At 40.3% G+C, this 17,134-nt stretch overlaps 1 long non-coding RNA gene across 1 annotated transcript; it reads right to left on the reverse strand.

Moving 5' to 3' along the window:
• Positions 1-2,325: 2,325 nt before the first annotated feature.
• On the reverse strand, positions 2,326-16,942 carry LOC309971656. The gene is made up of 3 exons (XR_014326750.1): positions 16,878-16,942; positions 7,011-7,084; positions 2,326-2,439 (listed from the first exon to the last, which is right to left on the reverse strand). It is a non-coding gene; the product is annotated as an uncharacterized lncRNA (long non-coding RNA).
• Positions 16,943-17,134: the final 192 nt, after the last annotated feature.

The raw sequence follows: 17,134 nt of genomic DNA on the forward strand, positions 1-17,134 counted from the left end.
AATGTGAAGCACTTCATTTAGGTCCAATAATCAATTTACGAGCATAGGACGGAAAGACCTACAAAACAAGTTTACGTAAAAACAAAATAAAAAAACCATTATTTTGGACAACAACTGGTTCAATATGAGATAAAAATGAACCTATCTGCTTAAACAGTGAATACAATCATGGTAGGTGTTAACAAAAGTATTGTGATCACATTAACATTTTACTGTATTCTTAGCAAGGGAAGGGTAGAACTGAACAAATCTTTTTTTTTTTTTTTAAGTCTAACTGTCGGCTGACCAAGCAGAGTCCAGGAGGCTATGCAGATCAATTTTCCTTTGTTTGTGCTTTAATTTAATTTCAGATTCAAGTGCCCTATTGCAATCTACACAGGGTCCACCTTGGCAATCATCATACCTTGTTCAGCTGGTTCCACCTGCCCCTGTGTTTTGAATCCCATGCAGGCCCATTTACTTGTTCCTCTGCCAGTCTGTTGGAGAATCGGAGATTCCTCTACTCCTCAAGGAAAGACACTTCTTTCCAAATAGTCCAGTCTTCTCACTGCTCTTCACACACCCCATGGTCGTTTGTTAATTTGTTCATTCATTCATAAATCCATTGACCATCCACTATGTGCCAGGCACTGTACCAGGAACTGGGATTCAACAGTGATAAGAAACGGTCCTTGCTTTCATCAAGCTTATGTTCTCAGGGGGGTAAGCAGATCCTAAACAAAACTAAGAAAATTTCAGATAATAAAAAGGTATGAAAATTTATCCTGTACTTGAAACGCCTTCCAACTTCTGCCTAAAATTCTCCGAAAGTTACCTCCTGCTTTCTAACTCAGCTCAAGTTCCACCTTCCCCTTGGAGGGGCAGAGAACTCCTCCAGCTTTCTCCTCCCTGAACTTTTGGTGCCCAAGGGCTTGTAACACATAATTAATACTCAACTGCTCTCCAATTGTTTCCCTTACACTAATTTTGCCTCCCAGTAGACTGTAGGAGCCAGTAAACTCTTTGAAGTTATAGGCTATGCCTTCAGTTTAAACATATTCAGTCAATCTTTATCTATGATACTGTTAAAAAGGAAATGAGAAGCACAGTTTAAACATAACTTGAGGCTTTTAAGCTGATTCCCAGATAACAGGAGAACTTCTTCCAGCGTCTCCGAAATCCTCTAGAATAAGAATGTAAAGTCAGGATAGTAGTTTGTTTATTTGCTGAACACACCTCCTCCAAAGAGTCCTAGATTTTGTAAGGAGATCTTTAAAGCAACAAACATACCTTGAACTGAGTATTAGTGAGATTAGAGGGAACAGCAGGAGGGAAACTGCCAACAAGCTCAAAAAGGGAAGAAAGTTAAGGACAAACAATGGCAAATTCAGAAAAATGTTTGGTCCAAAATTGAGCCCAAACAACATTTTTTTGGGCCCCTCACACTCTGCAGAAGCAAAGCGTCCTGAAAACAAAACAAAACAAACCTAGAAACAACACAAATGGCCATCAATAGAGGATTTGATTAAAGCAATAATGGCACCTTTATAATGTGGACTGGTATGCGGTAAGAATGAAGTAGTAAATCTACATACACTGATGTGAAGAGATGGCCACTTTGTAGTTTAAACAGCAAGTCTCAGAACAATACAGATAATATGACCCCTTTCATTAAAAAACTTATTTATATATGTGTAGAAAATGCATTTAAGGATATATGCTAAATTGTTAACAATGGTATTTCTGGGAATGGGTTATAGGCAATGAGGTTGGGGAGACAGGGGGATTTAATAATTTATTTTTACTTTATAACTTCTGAACTGTTGTATATCCTGCACTTATTTATAGATACCCAGAGTGGTTCCTGGATTTGTACGTGCTCCTTGTGCCACGTGGAAGGACTTCTGAAGAGAAATCCTAAGCATCTGCCAATGAACTGTGCATGGCTATGTCCTAGGGGGCATTCTTGGGTAGAAGGAGAGCATGTCCCAGCCAAAGATTTGCCAGGGCACACAAGGAGAGCCATGAGGAGGCCGCTACAAGCATGTTTCATGAGTTTGCTTCCTTAATGCAACTCAAGGATGCACTGAACAAATTCCATGACAAATTTGTTGTTGCTGTTATATAAATGAACCCCTGGAAAAACGTATAAATAAAACTTCTACGTCACCAGGCAGTAAGGGAAAACAATATTTAAGACATGTTGAGGTCAAGAATGTGGCTTTGGGATGATAGAGACATTTTGAATTCTAAGTTTGCCACTTACTAGCTTTGTGAACATGGGCAAATTACATCACCTCTCATTGTTTCCTCCTCCTTCCTGTGAATCTTTTTTGGGGGAGTCTTCTCGTTCTCTTTCCAGCCCTGAAATGCTGGTGTTCCTAAAGCTGCTGTCCGAGGCCCTCTTCTCCTTTCCTTGGGTGATATTATCTTCCTGTGGCTTTAGTGGCCACTGCGTGCCTGTGACATACAAGTCAACGGATCAGGCCAAATCTCTCTCCTTAGCTCCATGCTCTGCCTGATACCTTCTAACGGAACCCCATTTCCTGCATGCTAAAACCCTTTAACATGCTTTACATGGTCCTTCAAAATCTGGGGCTAGGTTACCTTTCTAATCTCATTGCTCACACATTCTCTCTTCCCTCTCTGCTCCAATCAGACCAAGCCATTTTTCATTTCTTCCACTAACCGTGTCCTGTGGTCCTTAAACTCTGGGCTTTTACAACTCTTTGGTCCTCTTGCTCTAGCCTACGTGTCTAGCACCCACCCCGGCAGTTTCCCAGTATTGCACTCCTCACACTGCATTGAATGACTTGTTTACACATTTGGATCATCCACCAGATCATAAGCCCCAGAAAGCCAGGGTATTTGTCTTGTTTGTCACTGTATACTTAGAACATAACCCCCATTACTGGCACTTGACAATCTAATTATAGACATTTGTTAAATAAAGCCCTATCATTATAACATGAGCGAGGTGATATAATCTTTAAGAACTGGGCTCTGGGTTCAAACTTTAGGTCTACTGCTTAACAGCTGTGCAACTTTTGGCAAGTAATTAACTTATCTGTTCCTCAGTTTCCTCATCTGTTACCCCATCTATTAGAATGCTTCGAGGAAATGAAGCACTAAATGAAGTAACTGTTTTCATTACAAAGCAAGTGCTTAATAAATATCAGATAGTTTAACGCTTAGACAGTGCTTAGAACAGTACCTGGCACATAGTAAGAACATAATAAATATTAGTTATTAGTATCACTATAATTTTTTGTAATGATAAAAATAATCTCTAATTAGTTTTAAAAGTTTAGATTTCTGTGTATAGATTTTCTTAAACCACAGCATATTTGTGCTTAGTAAGTCAGGTAGTCTAGTAGCTTTTCCCCTCTAGGAAAGTATTTAAATACTTGAGTGGAAAAGTTATTAGGGACAGTAAGAGAGCAAGGAAGGAGAACCAACTGTGTTTAGTGTTAATAGTGTTTTAGATTTCAGTTGTTGCAAAACAGTGGTTGGACTTTAATGTTTCTATGATTGTTGCTTTTCTTCCAATGGCAGTTCTCAAACTTGGGTGTGCATCAGCATCATCTGATAGCTTGTGAAACTACTGATCAACTGCCTCTATTTCTAGGTGGTTCTGGGACGGGGCCTGGGTCCGTGGACTTTTACCAAGATCCCCTGGTGATTCTGATGCAAAATAAGGTTTAAGAGCCTGTGAGCCAATAAAAAGCAATTGGTTAAAACCAACAACCACTGTGTCCAGGTGGCAGCATCGGGCTCAGCAGGACTTTGTTGGAGTTGCCTTCTGGAAAGGGCTCTGAGAGATTGGTGTCTGGGAGATGCCTCTGTTGTGAGGGACTATTGTGATGGCCAGGAGAATCCTAAAGACAAAAGGCTTCACCTCCAACAGGAACAGCTGCTGAGGACCCACTCTGGGCTTGCTGGGGGAGGCGAAGAGGAGCTCCGCCAAGAGGTGTGCTGGAAGCACCATTAGAAGCCCTTGCTGGAGGCGCTACCCTGTAGCAGCAGTGAGAATCATCTAGATAGTTTGTTAAAATGCAGATTCCTTGGTCCTACTCCAGACCTACTGAATTGGGATATGCATTTTAAACAAGCTTCACAGATTTGTCTGAGGCATGTTAAAGTCAGAGAACCATTGACAGAAGCTTGGGCTGATCCCAGTGCGTCACAGCCTCTGCCAGCTGGTGTGGAGAGATGTTTTTGTTTTGTTTTGTCATACTCCCCTTCCCAGCAGTCTGCATGGAACCTAGACTGACTTCTCAGATCTTAGATGGTCACCAGCCCTCAAAGACCAGGGAGGGTGTAACCCGGAAAAGACTTTTGTAAATCAAAGCATAACTTTCTTTGAGTTATTAGATGTTATGCCCTTTTCTGAGGACAACTAGAGTGGGCATTTGGTTTTCAGGAACTGTCTGGTTAAAATGATTTTCTTTAGAGAGAAATCTCCATTGTGGTAGGTGGGCCTTGTCTGGATTCCTCCTGTAGGGTCCTGCGAGGGAGACAGGGCTGTCCTGGTACACTTGGCTCCAGTGAGTGAGGTGTTTTGAAGGTGACATCTATTCTCCTTATCTGTCAAAGATAGATGAGCAGGGACTTGGTTGCCGCGGGGGATGTTACCGCCTTGGTTTTCCCATCAAACTCTGTCAGGCTTTGTAACTTGAAGGCATGAAAGAGGGAGTGGGAGAGGGACAGTTTCTAACGAGCTGTCAGCAGGGTCCCACCAGCCTGCCTTAGCCCAGACTTTGTTCCAATGCTATTAGGGTAAAAATCCTTGAGTTTCTCTCAGACAAAGAGAAGTGGCCTGGGGCTGAGAGGCACAGATTCATAAGCAATTTCCCTCATTATACACTTCCAGTTCTTAATCACCAGTTCAAAGAGGATGAGCTATCAGAGCAGACTTTGAGAATTTTGCCCTAGACAAGATGCACAGCCCTCATACTGTAGCTTAATCAGTGTGCTTTTCTCAGCTGCTTAAAATGGGGGAGACCTGGCTCTCAGCATGGCTGAGCTGTAGGAGACCTTTTGTCCCTAGTGATTTTTAGGCCTGGGACAAGGGAGAATTTACGAAGTGCTAATGTAGAGATCTTTCCAGAAGTGGGATCTGCTCGCACGGATGAGATATCCAAGGAACCAGAGAGGTTATTAGCGACAATGCCAAGTGTAACATCGGGGGTGTGGGGGGAATGTATCTGGAAAAGTCAGACTAACACAATTCCAGTAATCCCAGAATCGAAAAGCTACAGGTTTAATAACAAAAACCTTGGTGCCCTAGCAGTTTTTGTTTGGTGCAGGAATTATAGATTTATTTTTTGTCAGCCACTCTGCTATTTATTATAAAATTATGCATTTAGGATTATAATATTAAAATAATAATTAGCTTAAATAGTCTGTAATCCAGGATTACAGATGGTATGACAACCAATAGCCCTGGAATGCACTTGGAATAGTTACACAAGTAGTGCATGGATACATTCTTGTAAAATATTTAGAAGTTTACACAGCAAAAAGTCCCTTTCCCTCCCATTCCTCTTCCCAGAGGTAACCACTGTCAACAGTTCAGTAAGTATATTTCAGTCATCTTTCTGAACATTTACATACACATGTATGTATATATATGCACACTCATCTTTTCCCATGAGATAATATATATTGCTATGTAACTTAAAAAAAACCTGAATAGTACATATATCTTGGAGATATTTTCATAGCAGTACATATGAGTCTTCCTCATTCATTTCCACATTAGCACAGTACTGCATTATCGGGATGTGCCCTACTTAGGGAATCACTCACTAACTGGTAGACATTAAAATTGTTTCCAATATGTTTGCTATTACTAACTTTTAAAAATGATGTATACCCATGCTGCACTGCAGACCCACTGATTCAGAATCTTTGCGAGTAGGACTTAGGCTTTGGATTTTTTCAGAAAAAAACTGGAAAATTCTAATGTGAGGCAAGGATTGAGAATCATGATCTACACATTAAACAAAATAAAACGAACTCTAGAGCATTTTAAGATAGTACAATCAATTATTATGGAAGCAATCAGAGACAGTCAAATAGTCACTGATTAATTTTTAATCATTTACTCTGAAAACACCTTGAGTAAATCAAGTTATCCAAGTGAAAATAAATATGATATTTAATAGCTGCATGGCATTTTTATCTTTGGGAATGCTTTCCTTTTTTAATCTCAGCATCTTCAATTAAAAGCTGTGAGCAAGGTGGGCCAGGAATGATCTTGTCTATTTTACAGTCCTGGAAGCTGATGGGGGTAAAATGATGCTTCTCAATTTTAATATGCTTAGGAAAAATCTGGGAATCTTCTTAAAATGCAGATTCCAACTTAGTAGGTCAGGGGTGGGCCTGAGATTTTGTATTTCTAACAAGCATGAAGGTGACTCTGATGCTGTTGATCTGAGGACCACACTCATTAGTAAGCACCTGGATTAAAGGTAGTGAGCTAAATACAATGGAGAACTCAATTCAATAGAAGAAACTGGGTGTCATTGAAATGATGGACACTTAGCATGACGAAGAAAGGAGTTAAAGGAGAAGGGAATATAGGGTGGAGAAGGATGGACGGCAAAGAAGCTCTTCCTCTATATCAGCTAAACAAGGATGCCTTTCATCTTGGAATCCCATGCCCTAAACAGGGGCACATCCTGAATATGGCACTAAAAGCATTCCAAGCCTATTGGCTGTCATACCATCTGTAATCCTGGAGCTTGCCCAATACTATTTCTTGTCTCTGTAACTTTCCCTTCTGGGGGATCCTGATGGTAGCCCATGGGTCCTGTAGTGCTCATCCCACTGCCTTTCACCTTGTTTACAACCCATTCCTTCCTGGGGGAACCAGAGGCTCCAATTCTGAACTTGACATGTCTCTGCAGACCATTTACTCTCTTGGTTCAGTGGTCTTCCAGAGGAGACTTTGCAGCCCAGCGCTGGCTGTTATCTCCGTCAGAGATGGAGGAGACACCATAAGTCTCTTGGTGATATCCACTCACCAACTATGACAGTTCCATCTTCTTTGGGCAGTGCCTGTCATCAGTTTTCCTCTCACTCTTTAGAGATTCCTGTCCTGTGTAGGATAAGAATAATAAACATATAAGTACACGTTTCTGATTCTCCCTTCTCTTGATATCTGTTTTTATTTAATAAAGATCTATGTGATTCAGAATAAATTTTTTACTAGTTTTACATTTCTCAACTGAGTCATAAAGATAAAGATACTTGTATCTTACTAATAGAAACTAGATTTTTTTAAATGCTGTTTTTGCGCTTTTATCATTTGGAACAAAAGAGCTAGAAGCACTAATAAGATAACAAAGGTATTATTTTAATGGGCCATTTTCTCTTGAAAACATTGGCTTCCAAAACATATTCCAGAAATTTAAGATTAATATGTGCAAGCTGTAGGGTCTAAGAGGTGCTGCTGGGGTGGGAATTAGAAGGGGAATGCTATCCACGCTGGAGGGAACATTCTGAGGGGAAAGAACTGGCCTCAACTAGATGAATTCCCCTTATTAATATGCTTTCACGTTCCTTTTCCACGAAAGGACAAACAGCACTTACCATGGCTGTAATTTTAGTAATTTTATTTGTGCACTGCTTTTATTGCCTGTCTCCCCCATTAGATTAGAGAATTCGTGAGGACAGGGACTTTGTCTTTTTGTTCACCATGTTATCTTTTTCTTTTTTGGCCACACCGTGCAGCTGTGGTTCTTAGTTCCCTGACCAGGGATTGAACCCAGGCCATGTCAGTGAAAGTTCCGAGTCCTAACCACTGGACCACCAGGGAAGTCCCTCACCATGTTATCTTTAGCACCCAGTGCAATGCCTGACACATAGTAGATGGTCAATAAATATTGATAAAATGAATGAAGTGAGTGGAAAAAATCATGAAGAAAATTATGAAGAAAAAGAAACAGTGGTATTATGTTATGAGATGGAGTTTTAATGTAACTAAGGTTAAAACTACAATTAAAAGTAAAAAATAAAAGGCTCTCAAGACTACAAAGCTGATAAATGGAATATTGCCTGCCATATCAGTAAACAAAAGATGTCACAGTCATCAGCAATTGCAGCCACAGCCAGTGGTGAGCTGGTGAGCCCTGAGGAAACTCAGGAAGGGAAAGTGTACCTGCCATCTAGCAGCCATCAGGCTGCAGCTACTCCCTAGGGTGAGCCCTGAAGAAACTCAGGATGAGAAAACACAGGATACTGGCCCCAGTTAGTTGAAGTACATATCAAAGGAATGATTTCAGTGAGCCCAGACTCTTGCATCTTCCCATACATAGAAAAGCAATAAATTCCTTAACTTGAGATTTCTAGTTTTCTTTAATTAACAGTAATCATTTGTTCCTACTACCTGCCCTTTGTCGCAAAACTCCTATATATCCTAGCTCCCCCCTCACCTCCTCAGAGCAGTTCTCTCAGGGTTATTTGAGATGCTGCCTCCTGGGCTTGAAGCCCTAAAAATTCCCACCAAATAAAACATTACTCTCAACTTTTAGGTTGTGAATATTTTCTCAGTCGACAAAGCTTAGCTACGGAAGAAGGATTCCTGATTGGAAAAGTTGGAGACCCATTGCTTTAGTCATGTGGAAGATTAAAACTCACACCTTATCCCTTTAAATAATTTTGACATTGTTAGGTCATTTTTCTTTGTAAGCCCTATGCCTCTTCCATTTCTAGAGCAGGATGTTTCTCTGTTCCGAACTTGGAACTCTTGTATGGAAATTAATATGATGCCAGAAAGCAAATACAGTGACTTCACCACAGAACAAGGACCTCCTGTGGTCTTTTTAAACTCAAGTAATGAACCAGTAATACATTTTAAATGTTTTTTAAAATATGCTCTACCTTAAGGAGACGTTGTGGGATTAAATTTTGGTATGCATTAATATAAAATATTCTGAAGTCCTTGGAATAAAAGCACAATATGATATCTAAAACCAGAACATCTCATGCATTCTTTCACTCAATAAACTTTTATGACACCAGAGGCCATATGGCACAGCGGAGCAGGGACCCTGAAGATAGGCTGTCTAAATTCATATCCCCACCATTTTATGGTTGTGCCATTTTGTGCAAATTGTTCCAGTGCTTTTTGCCTCAATTGCCTCATCTGTTAAATGGAATAATAAGACAACCTACTTCCATTGTTATTGTAATTTGAGTTAGTTTTTATTGAGCACTTAGAACAGTACCTGCCATATAGTGAGCACTATGTACATGGATTTAAATAAACAAACTCCTGTAATGTGCCAAGCAGGTACTAAGCACCAACAGGCTTCCAGGAAATTAGTGAGCTAGTATCTACTGAACACTTGCTATGTATCAAGCACTAATCTGTAGGCAGTTTTGTATCCATTTTTATGACAACTCTGCTGGAGATATCATCCTCCTTCATTCCTTCAGCCAATATTTACTGAGTGTTCACTAGATGTCAGGAGCTGTTTTTGGTCCTGAGACACAATGTCTTGGGATTTATGTTTTAAAAAATTACTATTTTACTAACAAGTGATTTTCAAGAGCTCCCTCGATTTCCAGATCAGCTCAAAACTGTAGTGTGTCACATTAATCTTTATTAAAACATATTCTCATAACTTCTGAAGTTTTAAATTACTACATTTCTAGAGCTTTGTAGAACTATTTTCCTCCCTCTGTCTATTCTACTTAATTACCATTATTAGAGACTATCTTAATTTTGTATTCTTGTTGTCTCTTTCAAATGTTATTTTTTCAATAAAAACTTGATTTTTTAGGTTATAAAATAACACCTTTGTTGGAAAGTATGTCACTGTTTATTTCTCTATTAAAGCAATGCTGCAATGCATAGTTGTATATGACTGTCTCTCTTTGTAAACTTGTATAAATGTCTTTAGGATAGATTCCTAAGAGGAGAAATTGCTTGGTGAAATGGTATACACATTTTGACTGATATTGCCAAAATACATTCTAAGAAAAGGGTTTATCGAGTGACACTCTCACCAATAGTGCATGAAAGTGCCTACCCTACCCTGCACTCTCAACGACACTATTTTATCCATATTTATAAATATTTTTGTCAGTCTGATGGGCAAAAATGGATTAATTGGTGCGGTTTCAATTTTATAATGAGTATGATTTTTGGTCCATTTATTGGCCATTTGTATTTATTCTTTCCTGATTTCTCTATATCCTTAATTCATTTTTATATCAATACAATGAAGCGCTGAGTATCTACTAGATGTGACTGATAAGCAGGCTGCAAATATTTCTTCCAAGTCATCATATTTTAATTTATGGTGTCTATCGTCAATGTTTTTCTTTATGGCTTCTGAGATTGTGTCGTGATTGGGAAAGTCTATTCCACCCCAGTACTGTTTCAAAAATCTCCACTATCTTCCCTATTTTGTTTGTAGTTTAAATATTTAAATTTCAAAAAATTGCTACAGTGATAGCAATAATGATTAAAAATAGTACTTAATTTTCAGTAATTAACAGAAGTCACATATTCTGGAAATCGAATAATAACAGTTTCTTTTAATGTGATAGTTTTCTTCATGTAAATGTTTAATTATATGCTAGACATAAATGACCTGTGAAAGCATTTTATAGAGGCGCCTCTCTTTTCTGGCATATATTCCCATGTTTATAGAAAATGGCTGAGAAAATGGTTAGAGAGAGACCAGGACAGAACCTCTCTGAGGGGAGTGAGAATTTAAAACAAAGTAGAAGTCTTTCGATTACCTTGTTCTACACATCCCTATCCGCAGAGTGAAAGTCCTGTATTTTTTTCCTGTTTTTGCCCAATCAGCAAAGATGTGCTTTGGAAAGCAGGTGATTTGGAAGATAGTTATTAAGAATTAATTCTGGATGAAAAAGTTACAGAGATCTGTTGTATACAATGTGCATGTAGCTAAATCTACTGTACTATACACTTTAAAATGGTTAAGATGGTAAATTTTATGTTTTTTACCATAATTAAATAAAAAGAGTTAATTCTGCATTAGAGTGTATTTTTTAATCAATCAACAAATATTTGAGTATCTATTATGTACCAAATATCTTGTTGCGGTGCAGGATACCAGGAAATACAATTGGTGGTTTCAGTTCTCAAGGAACTACGAAGCTATCAAGTTGGAGAAAAAAGTTAAGTATGCATGAAAATGTACAATCTCAGGCAATGTAATGATACCAAATGAGGAGAAGAGACACAAATTCTTATAGGAGTTTAGAAAAAGCAGGAATCTGACTAGAGTGATAGAAATATTTGTTAGGTACTTAAAGGGCTTTCAAAGCACTTTGACATATATTTTCCAAATTGACCCTTTTACCAGATCTAGGAGACATTATCTCCATTTAACAGATGAGGAAACAAAGGCTCAGAGGTCGTAATTTTTCCAAGTTCACACGGCAGAACTGGGAACTAGATTCATGTCTTCCAGTTCTTACTTCTAGTGGGATTTATTTAAGTTGGCACTGAAGTTTTGCTGCCAGAAAGTTTTGAGGGTTACAGCAGAATCCAAATGTGCCAGGGACACTATGGTTATGTATTAGCTAGAATTATGATTATTCTCTCCTCGCTGTCATCCTGCCAAAGAGCATCAAGTAACTTTTAATACAAAATAAGGGATTATTTTTTTCTTGCTAGTTACTGCATACAGAAACTCAAGTCAAACTGCAATTGAATGAGGACTAACATGCGAGACTTTAATTTCACCACTGTATACACACAGCCATTTAGCCAACTGCAGTCCCATGACAGACATTCCGTACTCATCATGTCTGACATCATTCTTTAAAGTCATAATACATATGGTACAGGTCTGATCTGACCCAGGTGTGACAGAAAGGAAAACTAACACAGACAGCAGAATAAAGTCAGTGAATTCAAATTTAAAAGCAGTTATCAGGGCTAAGACCATTTGACTTACACACATTTTTAAAATCACATCCTGCTAGTTCAGTGGATTGACTTCTCCCCAGAAAGTGCAGAGGAGCATTAGGTCTGTTCATACAATAACCCCATCTGATTGCCTAGGGTCAAGCTACTGTTTATCTCTGTCAGACACAACCCATATCCTGAACAGAGCCCATATCCTAAAACCTGCGTTTTTCACCAATTACTTCAGGGCAATACAGGATCTGACGTTATTTCTACATAATCACCTAAACAAGAAAAATACTCTAATTTTTTGTTTTTTAAATATTAGGTAAAAGTAAACGCACAGACACAGTGGTCAAGAGCTTTGCTTTTCATTTTCCTTCTCGTTGAGTGCTCAACATTTTGCAAAAGAAGGGCAGTGCTGCCCTCTACTGCAGGATGTTGCAATGTTCACAGTACACTTCTACATCCACGCATCACCCCGCACTCCACCCCAGACATGTTGGGTAGAGGAAGACAATCTATTACAAGGTTTTACACTACCCCTTTAGGAGCTGTTTAAAAGAAATGTGTTCTTGGAAAATACATTGAATTTGTTTCCTTCATTATCTCTTCATCTACCTTCCTCTTGTATCAAAGCATAGGACTTTTAGGACATGACCTACCAACAAAAAAAAGGATATTACAACTTGGGGGGAAAAAAGCTTAAGACATTGCTCTAGAGGTAAGAGGTTGTGTTTTGATGCATTTAGGGAGAAATGGGGCAAGGGGAGGAAACTTTCTTCTGACTTTAAGGTCTGTAGCCTTCTGGTCTTCTGTCATTTGGTGCGTTCTCATCAGCTTTTAGCTAGGGTGATCTATTTCCTTCTCTGTATTTCTCTGACTGGAGATGACAGTCACCTGGGCATGTTAAGAGAGTAGTGGAATAGGGTGTCTAAAACACTCTCTACTCTTCAGAAAAAGATAATATAGAAATACTAAGGGCTATTATAAATATAGCTACATTTTAATTAATTATTAAATGTCTTGTTAACTTTAAATTGCTTTGAGATTTTACAGATCTCTACAAAGATTTCTTGAAGGGTTGAAGATATTAAGAATTATGTTCTGTTTTCTTTTCCATTAAAAAAAATTTCAGAGTACATGCCCTCAAGAGGCCACGGCAGACAGACTTTAAAGACAGTCTAACCATTACCTTATAGCTACCCAGGAACTAAATTGTAATCTTCATGATAATAATTTCTACAACTGTGTTAAATTCATGTGTGTGTGTGTGTGTGTGTGTGTGTGTGTGTGTATCAACACCAAGAAAAAAATCTTTTTTCCCCCAATTTACAGATAAGAATACTAAAACTCAGACATATTAATTTACTGAAACTTTCAAAACTAGTAAGAGGCAAAACCAGAATTTGATTTCAGAATTTGATTGAAAGCCTAGGTATTATTCTACTATGCAGCTGATCAACGAACAAACTAAACAAATCTCAAAGGCACATGCTTGTAAACAACATCTGTGATGATGACAATGATGATAGTTAACATACTGAGTACTTACTAAGTGTCCAGTACAATTCAAAGCATTTTAGAGTCAATCATTTAATAACATTAAATCATTTAATCCTCACAGCAACCCCATGAGGTAGAAATATTATCTCCATGTTATAAGTAAGGAAACTGAGGTATACAGACGAAATCTAGTCCCAGAGGCCACGCTTTTAACCATTATGCTACACTGCTTCTTAAGTAAAGTACAAAAATTATATAGCACAACAATTTCTAAATGGTGCCCTGGAACTTAGTTCTATTAATAAGTAGATAAAACCCATCCATAGTTGTCAGTCCTGTTGATATCTGTTATACAAAGGCCTCAGCAGCTTTAAAAAAAGTTCTGCCCATGTAGGTGCCTAGTTTAGAACTAACATTAGACCTTGTCCACCACAGGCCTCACCAGACATGCCCTTCTATGAAATAGGAAACAGCAAGAGACCTTCACTTGGTCCAATCCATGTGTGCAGGTGGGGAAACAAGTCATACATAAGGGAGGGAGGAGAGAAGTGAGGGAAGAGATGCAAGGGGAGATGGTTCCACCAAGGCACAGCCAGGAAACAAGCCAGTTAAGCTGAAGGGAGTGGTTGATAAGCGATCACTTTCCTTAGCAAGAGTAAACTCAATCCAATCAGAAGCCAGCACCAGCTTAGGGGCTCTACTCTTACTTTCTTGCCCACGATTTGGTCACACGGTGACTATCAAACAGATCTCCTCTAGCAGCTTTGGTTTTTTTAATTTTTATTGGAGTATAGTTGATTTACAATGTTGTGTTAGTTTCAGTTGTACAGCAAAGTGACAGCTTTGGTTTTTTTTTTTTTTTTTTTTTTTTTTTTTTTGCGGTACGCGGGCCTCTCACTGTTGTGGCCTCTCCCGTTGCAGAGCACAGGCTCCGGACACGCAGGCTCAGCGGCCATGGCTCACGGGCCCAGCAGCTCCGCGGCATGTGGGATCCTCCCGGACCGGGGCACAAACCCGTGTCCCCTGCATCGGCAGGCGGACTCTCAACCACTGCGCCACCAGGGAAGCCCCAGCTTTGGTTTTTAAAGAAACTTTTGTTCAATGCACAACTCAGCTTCTAAATAATATCCTACCCTTAGTGACAACATATACCCAAATATAACCATTCCAAAGCGCTTTGTGCTTAAGTACAAAGTGTGATAAACTCCTCCCTCCCTTGTTGCTAAGCATAGACCTTCTGGGTATCAGCGGCAAGATCAAGTACAATAAGCAGGTGTGGATTTGCTTAGGGGTCCATGCAGTGCCCGCTACTGCCCTGGCCTGCCTCTTATGCTATGCGGCAGTGCTGCCTAGCCCCAAAGGCTTCAGATTTCCAAGCAAGTATATTCTAAAGGAATTCATTCCCGATCAAGCTGTTGCTATGTGGTTCCTACTTCCTCCCTTCCAATTCTTTTGGAAAAAAAAAAAGGCAGAAGGGAGATGGTAGGGACAGATAGTCATAATGAAGTCAGGAGCCAGGGGAATACCTGCCCCTTTTCCTTCTGATCCTTACTGCCCTTTCCCTGGACACTCACTTTACCTGGCTGCCTACTAGTCTGGGCAATGTTTGCCTCTCAAGAATCTTTTGCTTGAATTATCCATTCAGCAGGGTGGCTGTCTTGCATCCATTCTAAGTCCAGTGTTAAAATTAGTGATGGCCTGGAAAGCATTTTGTTTACTTCAATACAGGCATTTTGCTTAGAGGGGCAGGCTGCAGGGCTCAAGATAGAAGGCTACTGAACTTAAAGTAATCTCCAAGAAACATATTCCCAAGGAAAAAAGTTTGAGACTTGCATCCCACATAATATGCAATCCCTTCCCCCAACACCCAGTAACTGTTTGCCCCTTTCTAAAATTCAGAACAGATAATTATGGGGACATGAAGAAAAACTGCATATGGTACTTTCTATGCCCCTGTCAGCACTGACTTGGTTATGGGGCTGCTTAGGCTGCCAATAAATATTTATTTGGACTTAGCTAAGTTGATAATGTTTAGGTAATTTAGGGTTGTTTTTCCCCCAGGGAATGACGTAAGGCGTGACCATGACATTGTTGGCTAACGCTGTGAAGATCATACTTTTAAATCAAACTTTGGTAAGGCTGGGCTATATAACATCTCACTCAGCAGTTGCCCTTTGCCTCTGCTTATGGAAGCACCGAAAGTTCATTGTCATTTCACCTTCAGTGTTGAACTCACAATCTTAGAGGAAAGTGTTGTTAATGAAACACTGTTGACAGTTATTTTTAAAACCAGAGGCTGTTTCTGAAAAGAAGCAAATGATACAAAGGTTGGCAGGTGTTGCACAAAGGACTTTTGGCTTATGTTTGTTACTTTGAATGAGATTCATTTTGAGATTTGTCATATTATCCAATGAACAGAGGGTAAGGTATTGCTTTTTTCTGAACCAACAGAACTGACTCCTCCTGCCACCATTTATTGAATACTTACTAAGTGCAAGAAACTAAGGGAGACTAATACAGGGTTAATATCTCTAGCCAAAGGAAGTTTACCATCTACAAGGGGTGTGCATCTGTGCAATGATGACAATAGCTAACATTTAGGGAGTGCTTACTATATGCAACTAAACACTTCATATGTATTAACTCACATAATCCCCACAACGACCCTAAGAAAAGTACTATTATCTCCACTTTATGGAGCAGGAACAGAGAGGTTAAGTAACTTGCCTAGCCCTGACCAAGTTAGTAAGTGGTAGCATTAGATTCTAAACCTAGGTAGTCTGGCTCCAGAACTAGGTTCTTAACTGGGCATTTTGGTCATTTTCCACAATTGTAATATTGCCAACAAGGGACAGAAGCACAGGAAAGAGAGAGGGATTTTAACCAGAGTGAGGGTTAAGGCAAAGCTTTAGGGAGGAGGCATTTGCTCTGGATCTTGAAGGTCAACAGATGGAGAGAGGGGCTGGGGAGGAAGGAATAGTCTGACTAAAAGAAGAGACAGTCTGAATACCAGCCAGCTGACGACAGCAAGATCTGGTTGAGTGCCTGCGTGGGAGAAAAGCTGGAGGGGGAGGCCGCGCCCAGATCCGTAAGGTCCGTGAGGACCAAGCTCTCTCGGTAAGGAAAGGGGAGCAAAAGTTTCAAACTGTAAGAGCGGCAGAAAGGAATTCCTGGACACTTCCTCTTTTAGTAGGATGGCCCCCTGTCTGAAACCAACGCAGGTGGCCCACCCACATTCCTCTCAGGGGGAAACAGCCGGCCGAGATGGTCAAGGTCGTCCGCGCGGGCTCCGGAGCTGCGCGTCCTGGCCAAGGACTCACTACCCGTGCGCAGAGGCGGATTTGGCTGCCAGCCCGAGCCAGGCCAGACTGGGTCAGGAACGTGCGCACTCCCGGGCCTGGCAGGGAGAACACCAGCTCCACGGGTACCGGAAGGGCGGTCCTCCAGCTACCTGCCGCCAGCCACCTGCCGCCAGCCACCTGCCGCCAGCTACCTCCGGCTTGTCTCCGGGCGCCTGAAGGTCGAGAAAGCAGCCTCCCGCGTACGCCGCTCGTCTCCTCCCCTCAGCGACCCAAGGAACAACGGCTTCAGCGATAGGAGCACGCTCTGCCAATCAACTCTATCCCCGCCCCGTCCCAGCCGGCGTACGTTGCATTGGTTTCATCAATACCGGCCTCCGATAAGATTCTCTTCTTGGATTGGCTAATACCATCCTGTTCCTTTTGCGTCAGAAACTCGCGATTGGTTAAC

The sequence above is a fragment of the Leucopleurus acutus genome (genome assembly GCF_964270905.1).
Source record: "Leucopleurus acutus genome assembly, chromosome: 14".
Taxonomy (NCBI): Eukaryota; Metazoa; Chordata; class Mammalia; order Artiodactyla; family Delphinidae; genus Leucopleurus; species Leucopleurus acutus.